The following is a 20,286-nucleotide window of genomic DNA, read 5'->3' on the forward strand; positions in this document are numbered from 1 at the left end:
TGATTCTATGACTGCGTCCCACCAACATGAGCTGAAGAGTAGGCATCTCCCTGCAGGGCTCAAGCCTAGGGAGACCAATGTTCATGGGTGTGCCAGATGCCCCATGGTGCTCACAGAGGAAGCATCCAAGCTGGGTCTGGTTGCCAGGCTCTCTAACCAGCAGCCCCTGCCACTGGAGAGCTGGTGGAAGGCCCTGATGGAGCTGAACACTGGGGGAAGGAGCTCTACCCTCATCAAAACTCACACACCTCGGAGAGACGTTTGACTTCTGTCATTAATGATTGCCTTCACAGCAGCAGCAGCAGCAGCCTTGCAGTAAACAGGGAGTGGGTTTCTGTCCCACAGAGGAGAGCTTTGATCCTAGAGGTGCTTGGCAAGACGCCTCTCCCAGTCTGGAGCCTTTTCTGGCTTCCAGCCGCTCCCCCTGCGTTCTGCTGCTGCATGTGCTGAAAGGCTTTAGTGCTTCTCATAATGATGGCTGCACACAGAGAAGGGGAGGCATCCAGAGATGCTGCTCTGCCAGAAAATAATGATTCAAGCTTGAAAAGAGAAGAGGGGCAGCCAACATAAACGAAGGCCAGTTCAAACAAGCTGCATCCTGCACTCCTGCCCCCTTCCCCCCCAGATCTGGTGGCTCAGGCTGACCGGCAGCCAGACGCCCACCCCAGCCTGCCTTCCCTCTCCTCCCTCAGCAGAGCAGAAGGAAAAGATGAGATTAAAGAGCTTGTGGGTGAAGGTAAAGAGAGGGAGATCAGTGACCTGCTGGCATCCTGGGCAAAACAGCCTCAGCCTGTGGAGAATTGCTTTCACTTATTGGCAATTAAAACAGAGCTCGGTAACGAAAAACAGTGACACAGACAGACCCCAGGGTGCTGCCACCTTGGCTGAGGGGCTCAGCCACGTCCTCCTGGGGAGCAGCTGGAGCCAGCTGGACCTGGCTCTGGCCTCTTCTCACAGGGGTGACCCTGCAGGCCCCCACTGCCCACACCTGCACCCAACGCACCCTGTAAAACCCTGCGGAGAGCCCTTCCAGGTGGGTCAGCAGCCAGGGAGCAGTTGCACAAGTTGCACAGGGAGCAAAGCTGGGTGCCACAGCTTCCACCCCAGAATGCACAATGAATGCCTCTCATTTCCTAAGTCCCAGGAGCTCAGCACCGACTCCCAGAGGCTTCTCTTTCATCCACAGCACCAACCAGGCCCTCTGAATGCCAGGCTGCCCTGCCTCCTGCAGGGGGTCAGCCTTCTTTTGGCAGGCTTCAGCCTTGCATATTAAAACTGAGCACCTTTATGTTTTCCACCTGGATGCCAGAGCATTTCCATCTTTCATAACACAGGATGGAGAAGTTCCATCAAAGCTGCTCGGGGGTGGTGAGGCTTTTGTCCTGCAGAAAGCCCTTAGGATCAAAAACCACTTCTGGAAAAGGCAGGAGAATCCACAAGCTATTTTCATGCAGTTCAGGCAGGAAAGAACCTGCTTCATGAATAAATATCCTTCAAATAACTCCCTCCCAGCAGGAGAGGCAAATCTAGGGAAAGGGGGAAAAAACACAAAAAGAAAGGAAACCAGAAACTTAAAAAGAAACTTATTAGCATGCATCAGAGCAGGAGAAGAGCAGCAAGGTCTGAGTGGAGCCCAAAACAAACCACACTGAACAAACTGCACCATTGATTCAGCACAGAGCCTTGGCTTTTCCTGGTAAAAGAACACGATAACAAACTGCTCCGGTAGCTCCGGTGGAGCGAGGCTTGCATGTAATGCCTCAGAAGGTGTTTGTCAGCACACCCCCTCCAGACAACCTTAATCAGCAGAGCCCCTATCAAGGCAGAAGGTTTCTACAACAGAATTGCAGGGTTGTTGCTAAAGCAGGGGGCCCTGACGCAGCCAGAGCCTTCCTGCAGGGACTGAGTGTGTGCCAGGCTACCTGGGATGTTTCTCTGGGAGGCTGTGATTGCTCCCAGCACAGATGTGACAAAGGAAAGATCTCTGGAGCTGAGGAAGGCTGAACTCAGCTGAATGTCAGAGAGGACTTCAAGCCAGCTGAAGAGAGGCTGGAGCCAGGTGGGGGTTGGGCTCTTCTCCCAGGCACCCAGCACCAGAACAGGAGGACACAGTCTCAAGCTGTGCCAGGGGAGGTTTAGGCTGGAGGTGAGGAGAAAGTTCTTCCCAGCAAGAGAGATTGGCCCTTGGGATGTGCTGCCCAGGGGGGTGGTGGAGTCCCCATCCCTGGAGGTGTTCGAGAGGGGATTGGATGTGGCCCTTGGAGCCATGCTTTAGTTAGTCAGGAGGAGTTGGGTGCCAGCTTGGACCTGATGATCTCTGAGGTCTTTTCCAACCTTGCTGGTTCTATGATTCAGAGGCAAGCCAGGAGCCTTGGGGTAGCCGATGGGAACGCCAGGCTGCGCTCACCAGGACGGAGCAGGAATTTGCCATCAGTCCCTGGGGCTCTCCTCGGTGGCAGGCTCCAGGAGCTGCAGGTTTTATAAGCCAACCTGTGCATAATGCAGCATGGTCCAACGGAAAGGAGCCGCCAGAATCACAGTGTCTGTAGACACGGCTGCTACGGGGGGAAACTCGGGAGCAGCAGCACTGCAAGAAAGCCTCAGGTTTCACGGCAGGCAGGGTCGCTCCGCGGCGGGCAGGGTCCCTCCACGGCGGGCAGGGTCGCTCCGCGGCAGGCAGGGAGCAGGACCTCAGGCAGGCAGGGTCCAGAGAGAAGCCAGGTCCGAGTGGAGCGAGCGAGGTGGAGGCAGGCGTGTCCAGAGAAGGGCAACAAAGCTGGGGAGGGGTCTGGAGTACAAGCCCTATGAGGAGAGGTTGAGGGAGCTGGGGTTGCTTAGCCTGCAGAAGAGGAGGCTCAGGGGAGACCTTCTTGCTCTCCACAACTCCCCGAAGGGAGGCTGTAGCCAGCTGGGGGTTGGTCTCTTCTCCCAGGCAAGCAGCACCAGAACAAGAGGACACAGTCTCAAGCTGTGCCAGGGGAGGTTTAGGCTGGAGGTGAGGAGAAAGTTCTTCCCAGCAAGAGAGATTGGCCGGGGGGATGTGCTGCCCAGGGAGGTGGTGGCCCTGCTGGCCACACTTCTCTTGCTGCAGCCCAGGCTCTGCTTGGCTCTCTGGGCTGCAAGTGCACACTGAGAGCTCCTGCTGAGCTTCTCCTCCCCAGCACCCCCAAGGCTCTCTCCTCAGGGCTGCTTTCCAGCCAGTCCCTGCCCAACCTGGATTTGTGCCTGGGGTTGCCTCGACCCAGCTGCAGGACCCTGCCCTTGGTCTTGTTGAACCTCCTGAGGTTGGCTTGTGCCCACCCCTCCAGCCTGTCCAGGTCCCTCTGGATGGATCCCTTCCCTCCAGCCTGTCTGCTGCACCACACAGCTTGGTGTCATCAGCAGCCCTGCTGAGGGTGCACTCAATGCCACTGTCCATGGCACCCACAGAGATGTTGAACAAGCCTGGTCCCAGGACTGACCCCTGAGGGACTCTGCTTGTCCCTGGCCTCCGCTGGGACATGGACCCATGGACAGCCACTCTTTGGGTGCAGCCATCAAGACAGTTCTGTATCCATGTAGTGGTCACCCACCACACCCCTGTGTCACCAGCCTGGAGCCCAGGCTGTGGTGCAGGACAGTGTGAAGGCTGAGCTCAGGCCCAGGGAAATGACATCAGTTGCTGGCCCCTCAGCTATTAATTTCATCACCTGTTCATAGCGTTTGGGGAGGCTTCCATCACCTGGTGCTGGTGCGGTGCAGGACGCTCAAAGTGCTGTTCTCTGGGCTGGAGAGCTCCCAAACAGAGAGGGACCTGGGGGTGCTGATTGACAGCTGCCTAAACATGAGCCTGCAGTGTGCCCAGGGGGCCAAGAAAGCCAATGGCATCCTGGCCTGCATTAGGAATAGTGTGGCCAGCAGGAGCAGGGAGGTCATTGTGCCCTGTACTCTGCATTGGTTAGGCCACACCTTGAGTCCTGTGTCCAGTTCTGGGCCCCTCAGTTTAAGAAGGACATTGAGACACTTGAAGGTGTCCAGAGAAGGGCAACAAGGCTGGGGAGAGGCCTTGAGCACAGCCCTGTGAGGAGAGGCTGAGGGAGCTGGGGTTGCTTAGCCTGGAGAGGAGGAGACTCAGGGGAGACCTTCTTGCTCTCTGCAACTCCCTGAAAGGTGGTTGTAGCCAGGTGGGGGTTGGTCTCTTCTCCCAGGCCATCAGCACCAGAACAAGAGGACACAGTCTCAAGCTGCACCAGGGGAGGTTTAGACTCGAGGTGAGGAGAAAGGTCTTCACTGAGCGAGTTGTTCACCATTGGGATGTGCTGCCCAGGGAGGTGGTGGAGTCCCCAGCCCTGGAGGTGTTCCAGAGGGGATTGGATGTGACTCGATGATCCTGGAGGTCTCTTCCAGCCTCGGTGAGGCTGTGAGGCTGTGAGGCTGTGAGTGTCTGCAGCGCACAAACCTTACAGACCGGAGGTTTTTTCCAGGCAAGTCGTTTCTGAGCAGGCAGGAAAAGCTGTGAAGGCTTTCCCAGGGAACTGGCACGTTCCTTGGAGGGCAAGGAAGGTAAATGAAGGCCATAATTTGGACCACCCCTTCCACCCCAGGACATCCTCGCGGCTCTGGAGCAAGGCAGCAGTCCCAGCCGGGTCACAGATCTCAGTTTACCCGAACTGGAGGCAGTTCCTGCCCGCTGCTTGCTCTCCCCAGCTGGAAATGGTCACTGATTACTGGGAGACCAGAAGTGCTGATCGTTCCCTGCCGTTCCTGACCTGGCCAAAACTAAGCCCATAGCAAAACTCTGCATTTAGAGCAACTGAGATACAGCTGGCGTGCCCCGGGGCTTCGAAGGGGTGGCCTGCTTTGCTTCAAAGGGAACTGCACGCAAAACCCATGGGTCAGACTCTGCGGAGGTGGGCGGGGCCCTGCTGAGGTGGGCGGGGCTCTGCTGAGGTGGGTGGGGCTCTGCTGAGGTGGGCGGGGCCCTGCTGAGGTGGGTGGGGCTCTGCTGAGGTGGGTGGGGCTCTGCTGAGGTGGGTGGTGGCCTGCTGAGGTGGGTGGGGCTCTGCTGTGGTGGGCGGGCCTCTGCTGAGGTGGGTGGGGCTCTGGTGAGGTGGGCGGGGCCCTGCTGAGGTGGGTGGTGGCCTGCTGAGGTGGGTGGGGCTCTGCTGAGGTGGGTGGGCCTCTGCTGAGGTGGGTGGGCCCCTGCTGAGGTGGGTGGGGCGCTGCTGAGGTGGGTGGGGCTCTGCTGAGGTGGGTGGGGCCCTGCTGAGGTGGGTGGTGGCCTGCTGAGGTGGGCGGGGCCCTGCTGAGGTGGGCGGGGCTCTGTTGAGGTGGGCGGGGCTCTGCTGAGGTGGGCGGGGCTCTGCTGAGGTGGATGTGGCTCTGCTGAGGTGGGCGGGGCCCTGCTGAGGTGGGTGGTGGCCTGCTGAGGTGGGTGGGGCTCTGCTGAGGTGGGTGGGCCTCTGCTGAGGTGGGTGGGCCCCTGCTGAGGTGGGTGGGGCGCTGCTGAGGTGGGTGGGGCTCTGCTGAGGTGGGTGGGGCCCTGCTGAGGTGGGTGGTGGCCTGCTGAGGTGGGCGGGGCCCTGCTGAGGTGGGCGGGGCTCTGCTGAGGTGGGCGGGGCTCTGCTGAGGTGGATGTGGCTCTGCTGAGGTGGGCGGGGCTCTGCTGAGGTGGGCGGGGCTCTGCTGAGGTGGGCGGGGCTCTGCTGAGGTGGATGTGGCTCTGCTGAGGTGGGCGGGGCCCTGCTGAGGTGGGGGGTGGCCGGCTGAGGTGGGTGGGGCCCTGCTGAGGTCAATAGATTCATTTAAAAGTGAGTTGCAGATAATGCCCTGAAATAGGCACCCAACATTAATGCCAGGGACCTTCCTTTGCCATGCTTAAGGACTCAGCCTTCCTCCATGTGTGAGGCTCAAGACCCTTCATGTACCATGATGTGGTGAGGGGGAGGGTGGATCCTGAAAAGATGTAGTGATGGCAGCTTGGGATCTGCACTGAGGAATGAGCTCCCAGTCCCTACATGTCCAGAGAGGCTCAGCCCATAGAATAGAATAGAATAGAATAGAATAGAATAGACCAGACCAGACCAGACCAGACAAGATTGGAAGAGACCTTCAAGATCATCGCATGCAACCCATCAACCAATCCAACACCACCTAAACAACTAACCCATGGCACCAAGCACCCCATCAAGTCTCCTCCTGAACACCTCCAGTGATGGTGACTCCACCACCTCCCTGGGCAGCACATTCCAATGGGCAATCACTCTCTCTGTATAGAACTTCTTCCTCACCTCCAGCCTGAACCTCCCCTGGCACAGCTTGAGACTGTGGCCTCTTGTTCTGGTGCTGGCTGCCTGGGAGCAGAGCCCAACCCCCAGCTGGCTCCAACCTCCCTGCAGGGAGTTGCAGAGAGCAAGAAGGTCTCCCCTGAGCCTCCTCTTCTGCAGGCTGAGCAACCCCAGCTCCCTCAGCCTCTCCTCCCAGGGCTGTGCTCCAGACCCCTCCCCAGCTTTGTTGCCCTTCTTCTGGACACCTTCCAGCAGCTCAACCTCTTTCCTGACCTGAGGAGCCCAGAGCTGGACACAGGACTCAAGGGGTGGCCTGAGCAGTGCTGAGCACAGGGCAGAAGGACTTCCCTGCTCCTGCTGGCCACACTCTTCCTGCTGCAGGCCAGGATGCCCTTGGCCCTCTTGGCTGCCTGGGCACACTGCAGGCTCATGTTCAGCCTACCATCGACCATGAGCCTGCTGTGTGCAGCGAACACCAAAACCATGTTCTGCCCAGTAGGAGTGCCTCAGATTGCTTCCTTCCAGACCGACTTCCACATCCTCTCAACCACCAGGTACTGGTCCCTCGTTGGGCTTCTCCACAGAGAAGCCAAGCAGCAGCCTGGCACTGACCCTGACTGGCAGGCATTTCTCTAATGAAGAGCTGGAGCATCTGAAAGGGGCAAAGAGGCAGGGCTGCACAGCTCCAGCTCACCTCCAGTCAGCTCAGGGAGCACAAGGCTGCAGCTCCCACAGCTGTCAACCTGACCTCTTACAGACAGCATCTGGGTCCATGCTGGACCCAGCAGTGGTGTCTCTTCTCAAGTGAGATGGACTCAGACTCATCAGCATAGTCAACCACAAATAGACTTTGGTAACTTTTTCACTTGCTTTCACATTGTGTGTGTGTGTAGGGGAGGGGGAACAGCATGCCCAGAGAGACAGAAATAGAGGCAAGAACAAGTAGTTGAAAGCTCAAACTCACTCTTTTGGGATCTTCTGCCAGCAAACACCAGTGTTCCCAAAGGGGCTCTCAGCTCCTGTTGAGGAGTGAACAGCACAGTCAAAAAGTGTGTTGCTAAAGGCTCTTTTGCACATGGCTGGTGATATTAATCAGAGAATTGTCAGGGTTGGAAGGGACCTCAAGGCTCAGCCAGCTCCAACCCCCTGCCATGGGCAGGGACACCTCACCCCACAGCAGGTTGCTCACAGCCACCTCCAGCCTGGCTGCAAACACCTCCAGGCAGGAGGCTTCCACCACCTCCCTGGGCAGCCTGTGCCAGGCTCTCACCACCCTCATGGGCAACAACTTCTTCCTCACATCCAATCTCAATCTCCCCATTTCTAGTTTTGTTCCATCCCCCTCAGTCCTATCCCTCCCTGACACCCTCAAAAGTCCCTCCCCAGCTTTCTTGGAGCCCCCTGCAGATACTGGAAGGCCACAAGAAGGTCTCCTCAGAGCCTTCTCTTCTCCAGACTGCACAACCCCCAACTCCCTCAGTCTGCCCTCATAACAGAGGCACTCCAGCCCTCTGCTCATCCTCCTGGCCCTGCTCTGGACACCTTCCAGCACCTCCAGATCCTTCCTGTACTAGTGGCTCCAGAACTGGACACAGCGCTCTGGGTGGGGTCTCAGCAGAGTGGAATAATTAAACACATGAAGTGTTGATTTTGATGGTCACAATTCTTTCCCCCTTCTAGACAAAGGGCTAATGCTATGTGCAGGCAGGACAGAAAGAACCAGGCCTCTGCATGGGAATAAGCAACCACTGCTCTCAAACACCAAAAGAGTGAGCTAGCATCTCAGGAAGGAACCTTTGCAGCATAGTCACAGAGAGCAATCTCTGCATGGAACCCACTTCAGTATCACTTCTAGGGAGGGCTACGAGGATGATCAGGGGACTGGAGCACTGCCTTGTGAGGAGAAGCTGAGAGACCTGGGGCTTTTTAGTCTGGAAAAGAGAGGACTGAGAGGGGATTTAAGATGTGTGTATAACTACCTGAGGGCTGGGGGTCAGGAGGGAGGGGACAGGCTCTTCTTTCTCACTTGCTCCCTGGGATAGGACAAGGGGCAATGGATGTAACCTACAGCACAGGAGGCTCCACCCCAACACAAGGGGGAACTTCTTTCCTGTAAAGGGTCCCAGAGCCCTGGAGCAGGCTGCCCAGAGACATTGTGGAGTCTCCTTCTCTGGGGGCTTTCAAAGTCCATCTGGGTGTGTTCCTCTGCCACCTGAGCTAGATTGTATGGTCCTGTTCTGGCAGGGGGGTTGGACTGGATGATCCCTTTGGGGCCCTTCCAACCCCTGACATCCTGTGAAAACATTTGTCTCTTGAATCTTAAAATTAATCCCCCCCCAAATTGGCCTTTTTAATTCTCTAAACTGTTAAGTGGTGCAAAGATGCAGATCTGCAGGGGACCATCTGCTGCTCCCTTCCCCGGGAGAGAGAATTGCCTCCCATCCTCCTGAGACCTGCTGAATAATGAAGTCCTTGGTGCTGCTTTATGTTGTCTGTGAGGTCACCTGAGGCCTGGTTTTATAGGGAAGAAGCCAAACTGCCCTCACAACATCGAATTCCCAGCCAAGCTTTAGATTCAACAGCAACAACAGCAGCAGCTACTCATTGGACCTCTGGATCCTTTTGGGCTTTGTGTGTTCTGCTGGCTGTACAAAAGGCAAAAAGAGCAGAAGATGTAACCAAGGTGAGAAGAATTCACTTGCACCCTTTGAAGTGAACAGAAGTAAGAGGGCATTTCTTCATTCACCTGCTTAAACCAGCAGAGCAGGGGCTTGAGGCACTGGAATGGACTGCCCAGGGAAGCGGTGGAGCCACCGTCACTGGAAGTCTTTAAGACAAGACTGGAAGTGGCACTTGGTGGCAGGCTTTAGCTGATGATGTGGTGTTGGGTCATAGGCTGGACTTGGTGATCTCAGAGGTCTTTTCCAGCCTCAAGAATTCTGTGATTAACCTTCTGGAAAGCCAGGCCTCATCCAGCCTGGAGAAGGGAGAAACTAGGAAGAAGAAGAGAAGGGGGGAGGGACCTCCACCACGTGCACCAGCAAGCTCAATCTCAGAGATGCTGACCAGAATGAAAAGCTTTCCAAGGCCTTCTGTGAGCTTGAGGTCAGCAGCTGAAAGCAGAGTAGCAGGGAGGGGAAAGGAGCTTTTGCCATCTAAAGCTTCACTTTGGAAATGACTGTGCAGCGCTGAGAAGCAGGGAGCCAACAGGAGCTCCTTCCCCAAGGAAAGGATTAGCAATGGGAGAGCTTTCATCACACCACATCTGCAGCCTTTGGAGGTGTGCCTGGCTCAAGCTGGAAGCACCAAGCCAAGACAGCTGATCTGCATGGGCAGTGTTCCCCACAGCCAGCACAGCAGTGTCACAGCAGGTTACACATCCTCGAGCTCTGGCCACCACCCCTGCATCATTGAAGGAGGTTTGAATTAGATGACAGCAACTGCTGGCTAGAAAAGATTGCTGATAATAGCTACCCAGAGCAACCCAAAGCAGGAAAACCAGCAAGCTGCAGCAGGAATAGAATAGAATAGAATAGAATAGAATAGAATAGAATAGAATAGAATAGAATAGACCAGACAAGGTTGGAAGAGACCTTTCAGATCATCGCGTCCAACCCATCAACCAATCCAACACCACCTAAACAACTCAACCATGGCACCAAGCACCCCATCAAGTCTCCTCCTGAACACCTCCAGTGATGGTGACTCCACCACCCCCCCAGGCAGCCCATCCCAATGGGCAATCACTCTCTCTGTATAGAACTTCTTCCTAATATCCAGCCTATACCTCCCCTGGCGCAGCCTGAGACTGTGTCCTCTTGTTCTGGTACTGGGTGCCTGGGAGAAGAGACCAACCCCCACCTGGCTCCAACCTCCCTGCATGGAGGTGTAGAGAGCAAGAAGGTCTCCCCTGAGTCTCTTCTTCTCCAGGTTAAGCAACCCCAGCTCCCTCAGCCTCTCCTCCCAGGGCTGTACTCCAGACCCCTCCCCAGCTTTGTTGCCCCTCTCTGGACACCTTCCAGCAAGTCAACCTCCTTCCTAACCTGAGGGGCCCAGAACTGGACACAGGACTCAAGGTGTGGCCTAACCAGTGCAGTATACAGGGGGAGAATGACCTCCCTGCTCCTGCTGGCCACACTTTTCCTGATGCAGGCCAGGATGCCCTTGGTCCTACCATCAACCACTACCCCCAGGTCCCTCTCTGCCTGGCTGCTCTCAGCCACTCTGCCCCCAGCCTGTAGCTCTGCCTGGGGTTGCTGTGGCCAAAGTGCAGCCCCTGGCACTTGGCTGTGTTCAGTCTCCTGCCCTTGGCCTCTGCCCCTCTGCCCAGCCTGGCAAGGTCCCTCTGCAGAGCTCTCCTTCCCTCTCACAGATCAGCTCCTGCCCCCATCTTGGTGTCGTCAGCAAATTTACTGATGAGCCTCCATCTGGACAGGATAAGTGCTCAGCAAGAGGCTCAACCATCCACATCCATTCATTAACACTGTTCTAACCGAAGTAACCCTTCAAGGTATAAAGGCTGGAAATATGCACATTAGGGAAGGACTTTTCCTACTGTTAGCTCACCCTCAGGGGGATGAATAACTTGTGCCTGCTCCAGTCCTTAAAGGCCTAACTAACTAACTAGCTCCAGCCCTCTGCTCATCCTCCTGGCCCTTCTCTGGACACCTTCCAGCACCTCCAGATCCCTCTTGTCCTAGGGGCTCCAGAACTGGAGGCAGTACTCCAGGTGGGGTCTCCCCAGAGCTGAGCAGAGGGGGAGAATCCCCTCCCTGGCCCTGCTGGCCACACTTCTCTTGCTGCAGCCCAGGCTCTGCTTGGCTTTCCGGGCTGCAAGTGCACACTGAGAGCTCCTGGTGAGCTTCTCCTCCCCCAGCACCCCCAAGGCTCTCTCCTCAGGGCTGCTTTCCAGCCAGTCCCTGCCCAGCCTGGATTTGTGCCTGGGATTGCCTTGAGCCAGCTGCAGGACCCTGCCCTTGGTCTTGTTGAACCTCCTGAGGTTGGCTTGTGCCCACCTCTCCAGCCTGACCAGCAACCCTTATTTATGCTCTCACAGTGGCTAGGACTGAGCATTTTCACCTCCTTTCAGCAAGAGTTACAGCTGAGATTTTCCCCAAGACACTTAGAGGGATTAAGCTCTGCCTCTGTGTTAGATGGCAGCAGGATGAGGTCAGCTGCATTCTCCAGGCAATTCCAGGAGTCCCTTCAGTGGCTGCTGACCTTTCCATCACAGTGCTGCAGCCAAAGAAGAGGCCATCTCTTGGTGGTCACCCAGCATTCAGCATTGCCAGGGAGACCTTCTTGTGGCCTTCCAGGATCTAAAGGGGGCTCCAAGCAAGCTGGGGAGGGACTTTTGAGGGTGTCAGGGAGGGATAGGACTGGGGGGGATGGTGCAGAACTAGAAGTGGGGAGATTGAGATTGGATCTGAGGAAGAAGTTGTTCCCCATGGGGGTGGTGAGAGCCTGGCACAGGCTGCCCAGGGAGGTGGTGGAAGCCTCCTGCCTGGAGGTGTTTGCAGCCAGGCTGGAGGTGGCTGTGAGCAACCTGCTGTGGTGTGAGGTGTCCCTGCCCATGGCAGGGGGTTGGAGCTGGCTGAGCCTTGAGGTCCCTCCCAGCCCTGACAATTCTGTGATTCTACAGCAAAGGTGGAACCTGTAGTGAGACAAAGCTTTGTGAAGAGAGGGTAGCACCTGCATTACCCAGGCAGGGCCTGCTCTTGGGGCATCTTGTCACAAATGCTTGTGTCAAGACACACTGTCTTGCCTGTGCCACAGACACAAACCTGTCAGCTGCTCCAGGGCTCTCTCACTGTGCACTTGGCATTGCAAGACAGGCTCAGCAGACTGGATCCCACACATCACTCACTTGGGCTGCTTGTTTTCCCTCTCATTTTGGGCAGCCTTGCAGAGAACCCTCTTTGGGGACCACCTTTCCTGAGCTGGGCAATGATTTCATTCATGAGACCCACCTCAGATCAAGGAAACCAGAACAACAAACAGATGTTTCAAGTTTTGGAAGGACTCTAAGAGTGGAAGCAGTGCTCATGTGTGGTGCAGCAGACAGGCTGGAGGGAAGGGATCCATCCAGAGGGACCTGGACAGGCTGGAGAGCTGGGCACAAGCCAACCTCAGGAGGTTCAACAAGACCAAGGGCAGGATCCTGCAGCTGGCTCAAGGCAATCCCAGGCACAAATCCAGGCTGGGCAGGGACTGGCTGGAGAGCAGCCCTGAGGAGAGAGCCTTGGGGGTGCTGGGGGAGGAGAAGCTCACCAGGAGCTCTCAGTGTGCACTTGCAGCCCAGAAAGCCAAGCAGAGCCTGGGCTGCAGCAAGAGAAGTGTGGCCAGCAGGGCAAGGGAGGGGATTCTCCCCCTCTGCTCAGCTCTGGGGAGACCCCACCTGCAGTACTGCCTCCAGTGCTGGAGCCCCTAGGACAAGAGGGATCTGGAGGTGCTGGAAGGTGTCCAGAGAAGGGCCAGGAGGATGAGCAGAGGGCTGGAGCACCTCTCCTGTGAGGACAGACTGAAGGAGTTGGGGCTGTTCAGTCTGGAGAAGGCTCCCAGGTGACCTCATTGTGGCCTTCCAGGATCTGAAGGGGGCTCCAAGAAGGCTGGGGAGGGACTGCTCAGGCTCTCAGGCAGTGCTAGGACTAGGGGGAATGGAATGAAGCTGGAGGTGGGGAGATTCAGGCTGGAGGTGAGGAGGAAGTTCTTCCCCATGAGAAGCCCTGGAATGGGTTGTCCAGGGAGGTGGTTGGGGCCCCATCCCTGGAGGTGTTTAAGCCCAGGCTGGATGAGGCTCTGGGCAGCCTGATCTAGTGTGGGGTGTCCCTGCCCATGGCAGGGGGGCTGGAACAGGATGATCCTTGTGGTCCCTTCCAACCCTGACTGATTCTGTGATACTATGATGACAAGATGGAGCTTAATCCCAACATCACCAGCCAGCTTTTTCCTGACCAGGTTGATTTCCCCTCCAAGTCTGGTTGCAAAATCTACTTCCTGAAGCTGCCTGCTTCATCTCCTGGATCCCAGAGCTATGCAGGTGCAGAAGGAGCAACCACCATCCTTTTTAGGACAGGTCTTCATTCTTTTGCCCCCAAACTGAAACTATTTTGCCTAGCACAGAGTCCATGCCAGTTTAGATCACAAGGATTAGGGGTGGGGGAAAAAAACCCCTAACCCTTCTTTTCACTTTGGCTCTGCTGAATGCTCAGCAAAATGAAGTCAGTTAACTTCAGGTCTTTTCAGGCTGCAAGTGAATAGGTAGAGAAAACACAGGGCTTGAATCATAGAATCAATAAGGATGGAAAAGACCTCAGAGATCATCAAGTCCAACCTGTCACCCAACCCCTCCTGACTAACTAAACCATGGCTCCAAGTGCCATGTTCAATCCCTTTTTTGAACACCTCCAGGGATGGGGACTCCACCACCTCCCTGGGCAGCACATCCCAATCTCTCCTTCTATGAAGAACTTTCTCCTCACCTCCAGCCTGAACCTTCCCTGGCACAGCTTGAGACTGTGTCCTCTTGTTCTGCTGCTGGGTGCCTGGCGGAAGTGCCCAACCCCCAGCTGGCTCCAACCTCCCTGCAGGGAGTTGCAGAGAGGAAGAAGGTCTCCCCTGAGCCTCCTCTTCTGCAGGCTAAGCAACCCCAGCTCCCTCAGCCTCTCCTCGAAGATAGCAGCTAACCCAAACTTCATCCCAGAAGACACTCTGGTCATCCTGATGGCTTTGGAAGTCATCCATTGTGGTGTTTGAAGGTATCTAACAGGTACACCTCCAAGGAGCACACCCCCAGCAGCTAGAGGCTGCACTGGCTGAGCCCCAGGGGCTCTGTCCTTGTCAATCCAACATGCAACAAAGTGAAATGTTAATGAAAATCATATGGCACAGGGTTGTGGTGTGCTGGAAGGTGTCCAGGGAAGGGCCATGAGGATGAGCAGAGGGCTGGAGCTCCCCTGATGTGAGAACAGGCTGAGAGAGTTGGGGCTGTTCAGTCTGGACACCTTCTTGTGGCCTTCCAGGATCTGCAGGGGGCTCCAAGAAAGCTGGGGAGGGACTTTTGAGGGTGTCAGGGAGGGATAGGACTGGGGGTGGGGATGGATCCAAGCTAGAGGAGGGGAGCTTCAGATTGGATGTTAGGAAGAAGTTGTTGCCCATGAGGGTGGTGAGAGCCTGGCACAGGTTGCCCAGGGGGGTGGTGGCAGCCTCATGCCTCGAGGTGTTTGCAGCCAGGGTGGAGGTGGCTGTGAGCAACCTGCTGTGGTGTGAGGTGTCCCTGCCCATGGCAGGGGGGGGTTGGAACTGTCTGAGCCTTGAGGTCCTTTCCAACCCCGACAATTCTATGAAGAGACCACTGGAGCTGGGAAAGAGAATATTATCTGCTTGGGAAATGAAGATAACTTGGCAGAGGTTTTGCTATTGCAAAAAGCCCACTGGAGTCAGAAGGGAAAAGATTATCTGCTGGGGAATCTCCCTCCCCTGCCTCTGCCCTCAGCCTTCGGTGGGGCTTGCAGAAGTCTCCATGTTTTGGTGGCAGCCCTCTGCAACAGCGCTAATGAAAGCACTTCTGCATTTCCCCTGTGCACTCGAATCCCATCTGTGACAATGAAGGCTCGCCTGTGCCTTTCCCCCTGCCGTTTGGTCGCCCAAACTCCAAGTGCCACAGCACACAATGGATTTATGCAGCGTGAAGCAGGCGCGGGAGGGGCTGGGGGCGGCGGCGGCGGGGGGGTGTTGTGTTTTATTTCCACTCAAACTACACACAGGGGGCTGTCAACACTAACAAGGTAGATAATGATTGACTTGCTCAGCCACCCCGAGACCTTTCCTCTGCTACCTCTGAAATCTCAATAAACAGGGAATTGATATTTGAGCAGCTGCCGGCTCCGCAAGCGCTGCGCTTGAGCTGCCTCCTTTCCCGAGCGCTGCATATGGTTCACTGCTGCTTAATTGAAAAGTGTATCTCATTCGGTCGAGCTGAGCCATGCTTGTAAATATTAAAGCTTTGTTCTTTTCGGGCTCCTCTCTGTTTAAGCTGTCGCCCGGCCTCTGGGGGCAGGCGGTCCGCCGGCGAGCCTGAAGCAGCAGAGCTCCGAACCCGGGTGCCGCAGCTCCCCTCTGCTGGGGGCAGCAGCGTAAAAACGCAGCAGCAGCCTGCTGCCCGAGACCCAGACAATCCTTTAACCATCACAGTGCTTTAGAGGTTGGAAGAGACCCCTAGAGATCAGCCACTCCAGCCCCACTGCCAGAGCGGGATCACCCAGGGCAGGCTGCACAGGAATGCATCCAGGTGGGCTTGGAAGGTGCCCAGAGAATAGAATAGGATTGACCAGGTTGGAAAAGACCTTCAAGATCATCGAATCCAACCTAGGGCAGGGAAGGTGAGGGCTGGGCATGCTCCAAAAGGGGTATTTTGGACAGCTAGGATATAGGATGGGATAGGATGGGATAGGATGGGATAGGATGGGATAGGATAGACCAGGTTGGAAGAGACCTCAGAGCTCATCCAGTCCAACCTCTCACCCAACACCATCTGATCAACTTAACCATGGCACCAATGCCTCAGCCAGGCTCTTCCTAAACATTTCCAGGGATGGTGACTCCAGCACCTCCCCGGGCAGCACATCCCCAGGGCCAATCTCTCTTGCTGGGAAGAACTTTCTCCTCACCTCCAGCCTAAACCTCCCCTGGCACAGCTTGAGACTGTGACCTCTTGTTCTGCTGCTGGGTGCCTGGCAGAAGAGCCCAACCCCCACCTGGCTCCAACCTCCCTGCAGGGAGCTGCAGAGAGCAAGAAGGTCTCCCCTGAGCCTCCTCTTCTGCAGGCTAAGCAACCCCAGCTCCCTCAGCCTCTCCTCCCAGGGCTGTGCTCCAGACCCCTCCCCAGCCTCATTGCCCTTCTCTGGACACCTTCAAGTCTCTCAATGTCCTTCTTAAATTGAGGAGCCCAGAACTGGACACAGGACCCAAGGTGTGGCCTAAGCAGTGCTGAGCACAGGGCAGAAGGACTTCCCTGCTCCTGCTGGTCAGGGACCATCCTTCTGCATGGATCAAAACAGGCTCCCTGCACAAGGAGTTCAGGTGAGTGTCCCCCAGCAGTGATCACTCACTTGCATCCTCTCATTTGCAGACAAATACATGGGTTATAAATCACTTGTCCTGCAAGCTGTAAAACATTCATTGATATCCACTGTCAGCACCTGAGGAAAGAAAGAACACAACCATCCCTGCAGCAGGGTGAGCCCTTCCAGGTGTGGGCACAGAGATATCTGTATCCCTCAATGCTCAGCTGAAAAAGGTTGGCCTCTCTCTGGTGTTACAGCAGGAAAGGAGAGGAAGATGTGGAAAGAACTGAAAAAGGTAGAACTGAGCACAAATCCTTTCCTCTACTGAGCCTGTGGACCTTCAGCCCACAGATCTTTGTCCTAGCTCTAGAGGCAAAGTCCCTCTTAGAGGAGGGACTCTCAGCACAGGTAAAATTCCACCTGGAACTTTTTGCCACTTCTTATCCCACGAGCAAAGCAGCCTCAGAGGGGTGCACCCTGCTCCTGCTCATCCATATCCCCTCCCCCAGCCCCATCTGCCCAGCCATGCCAGTGGGGGTGAAGGTGGTTGGGGAGCCCTGCCAGGGCAGAGCCAGGCTGCAGCTGCAGGACAATCTGGGCTGCAGCAAGAGAAGTGTGGCCAGCAGGGCAAGGGAGGGGATTCTCCCCTTCTGCTCAGCTCTGGGGAGACCCCACCTGCAGTAGTACTGCCTCCAGTTCTGGAGCCCCTAGGACAAGAGGGATCTGGAGGTGCTGGAAGGTGTCCAGAGAAGGGCCAGGAGGATGAGCAGAGGGCTGGAGCTGCTCTCCTGTGAGGACAGACTGAAGGAGTTGGGGCTGTTCAGCCTGGAGAAGAGAAGGCTCCGAGGTGACCTCATTGTGGCCTTCCAGGATCTGAAGGGGGCTCCAAGAAGGATGGGGAGGGACTGCTCAGGCTCTCAGGCAGTGATAGGACTAGGGGGAATGGAATGAAGCTGGAGGTGGGGAGATTCAGGCTGGAGGTGAGGAGGAAGTTCTTCCCCATGAGAGTGGTGAAGCCCTGGAATGGGTTGTCCAAGGAGGTAGTTGAGCCCCATCCCTGGAGGTGTTTAAGCCCAGGCTGGATGAGGCTGTGGCCAGCCTGATCTAGTGTGGGGTGTCCCTGCCCATGGCAGGGGGATTGGAGCTAGATGATCCCTGTGGTCCCTCCCAACCCTGACTGATACTATGACAGCTGCACAGCACCCTCAGGCTCCACATCTGCATTCCCAGCCAACGGCCCTGCTGCTTTTTGGGGGTACACTGACAGCTCCAGTCCACCCAGAGGGGCCCTCGAGGCTTCTCTGCTGCTTTCCCTGTTACCTGCAGAAGCAGCCAAACCTGGGCTGTTTTCTTCCATTACAGCAGGGCCAGCTGGGAATAAAAGACAGCCCGGGAGCCTCTGCTCAGGTTTGTCAGCTGAGTGAAGTGCCCACACCCCTCCAAACCCAGCAGCACTCAGACTCAGCTTTCCAGAAGCACAGGCATGCTGCTGAGAGCCCCCAGGTTAAACCCTTGCAGGCTTCTTCCCATAGATCTGGGGAAGGAGAGGTCTCACCTTTCCCCCCCCACCCCATACTTGCACTGCCAGAGCTAGCAGCAAGGAGAACGACACTGTGTGGTTGCTAGTTCTTTGGGCAGCTATGGGAAGCCTGAGCTGCATTTCAGTTCTGAACAGGTTGGTGCCTGTGCCACCTTCCATTCTGAATGTCCTGAGATGGCTGGTTGGCTTCTCCCTGGCTTGCAAACAGAAAACAAAACACAGCACAAACCACACCACCAAATCACAGGCAAAGTAACCTTAGCTGTTCAAGGCACCTTTTCATTAGCACCTCACCAGAACTGCTTCCCTGGATAACTTAAATAACAGCACTGCAATTCTTCTCTACCTTGAGAGCCCAAATGTAATCAAACAATCTAGTGAGCACAGAAAAGCACTCCCAAAGTGTGGGGGCTTACCAGGAAGCCTTTGGAAGGACCCAAATGTGGCAAAGCACAGTAGATTAGCCAGCAGGGTCTTAGGAAAGCCATCCAAGCCCAGCATTTGTTCATGTAGCTGTAAAGTGGTGGAGTCCCCATCCCTGGAGGTGCTCAAGAGGCGGTCTGGATGTGGCACTTGGTGCCGTGGTTTAGGCATGAGGTCTGTGGTGCCAGGTTGGACTTGATGATCTCTGAGGCCTCTTCCAACCTTGGTGATTCTGTGAGAGGAGGTTACACAGCTCCCTCACCTTTGAGGAGAGACAGCCTCCAAGTCCACCTCTTTAAAGAGGACACAGCCACAAGCAGCCAAGTTCCACTCTCTCAGCAGCGCTCCAATGGTATTGGCCTGTGGCTGTGCCCTGAACAGGTGTGGGCTTCACCTGGGCTGGAAAGCACCACCTGATGGAGGGGCTCAGTGGAGCTGTCAGCTCAGCCAGCAGCTGCTGCTGTGAACCAAACTGTGGCACCAGATGCTAAGAGGAATTCCCTGCTCCTCTGTGCTCCTCATAAAGGCTCAAGAAGAGAAGTGGCCTTCTCCTCTGTGCTGCACGCTTTGGAGAACATCAAACAAACCTTTCATCCGAGGCCTCCGTCCACTGACCTTCACAAATCCTGACCCCCAGACAAGTTATGAACATCCCTGCTTGCTTTGATAGCTGTGTCTTGCTGAACTCCAAATGTCTAAATCAGGATCTTTGAAGCAGGGGACAGGAAAGGCATGCACCGATGGCACAGGTGGTGCCATCCAAGCCCGTCTGCGTGGCAGGGGAGCTGCTGGACTCTGCTGGCACCATGGCTACAGCACTTCCAGCCATTGAGCTGCTTCAGTCATCTTTGGACTCTGCCTGTGCAGTAATTAAGTACTGTAATTGTGCACTCAAAGGCCAAGGGTCCCACTGCAGGAGCTGTGAGGCTGGGTGAGTGTCCCAATGATCTGCTCCAGCCCCCGCAGCAAGCCAGTGCAGAGCAGCAGCTTACGCTCACGTTCCTGGCAGGAGTCAAACTCCTTCCCATCAACTGCTCAGGGCAGTGAGCAGCATTTTATATTTAGTCCACACTGATCTAAATTTGCCTCACAGCCTCCTAAGGGCTGTGAGCCTACACACAGATTAAGAGTCTGCCACAAAGGTTATCTGAAAGCTCGCTCACTTTTGCCCAGATAAAGCTCTCCTAACAGAGGCAGCTTTGACAGAAAGCAGGGAGGCATTTCAGATATGCTTTCCTGAGTGTGCATCCAAAAGCCTGGGAACTTTGCCTCCAGGAGGAGGGAAGGGCTTGCAAGTGCTTCAGAGCTGCAAACCAGAAGCAATCTCATTCCCACTGGTGCCATTGGGCTCTGTGGCATCGGTGGGGTGGCAGAGCTGCAAAGCCAAGCTGAGTCCAACTGGAGACTCCTTCCTTTCACCAGTAGCCATCAGAGGCAGATAGCAATGCAGCTGAGCTGAGCTCTTTTATGATGCAGGACATACAAGAAGATAAAGCCAGCAAGCTTTACAGGCTGGAAAAAATTACCAGGCAGCTCAGGCTCTCAACAGAATTGGGGAGTTTTAGTGCTTTGTCCAGGCTGAGATATCTCCAGAGGCCCAGAGCTCCAGGGAGTGATGAGTTCCAGTCTTACAAACAAAAATCTCTGCTTTGAAATTCACAGGTGGAAGCTCCCCTAACCAAAGTCGTTTTCCAGTGTCTGAGTGCACAGCCCAGCTTCTTGCTCTGGTCCTGTTCTTAAGCCTGAGAGCTCTCTCTGGCTCTGCGTGCTTGCAGGCACAGCTTTGTGTTTGGACGCAGCTCTCGGCGCTGTCTGCTCTGCTCAGCGCCTGACAGGTAATGGCCACAAAGCAACTGCCAGAAAACCTGTCCCCTTGTCTGTCAGAAAGGCTTTTTCTCCTGACCACTTTGCTTCAGGTCACTACCACGAGGTTATTGATCAGTATGCAGTGATGGCTCACAGGCTTATGGGATGTCAGGGGTTGGAAGGGACC

This window comes from Dryobates pubescens, chromosome 9 (assembly GCF_014839835.1).
Source record: "Dryobates pubescens isolate bDryPub1 chromosome 9, bDryPub1.pri, whole genome shotgun sequence".
Lineage (NCBI taxonomy): Eukaryota > Metazoa > Chordata > Aves > Piciformes > Picidae > Dryobates > Dryobates pubescens.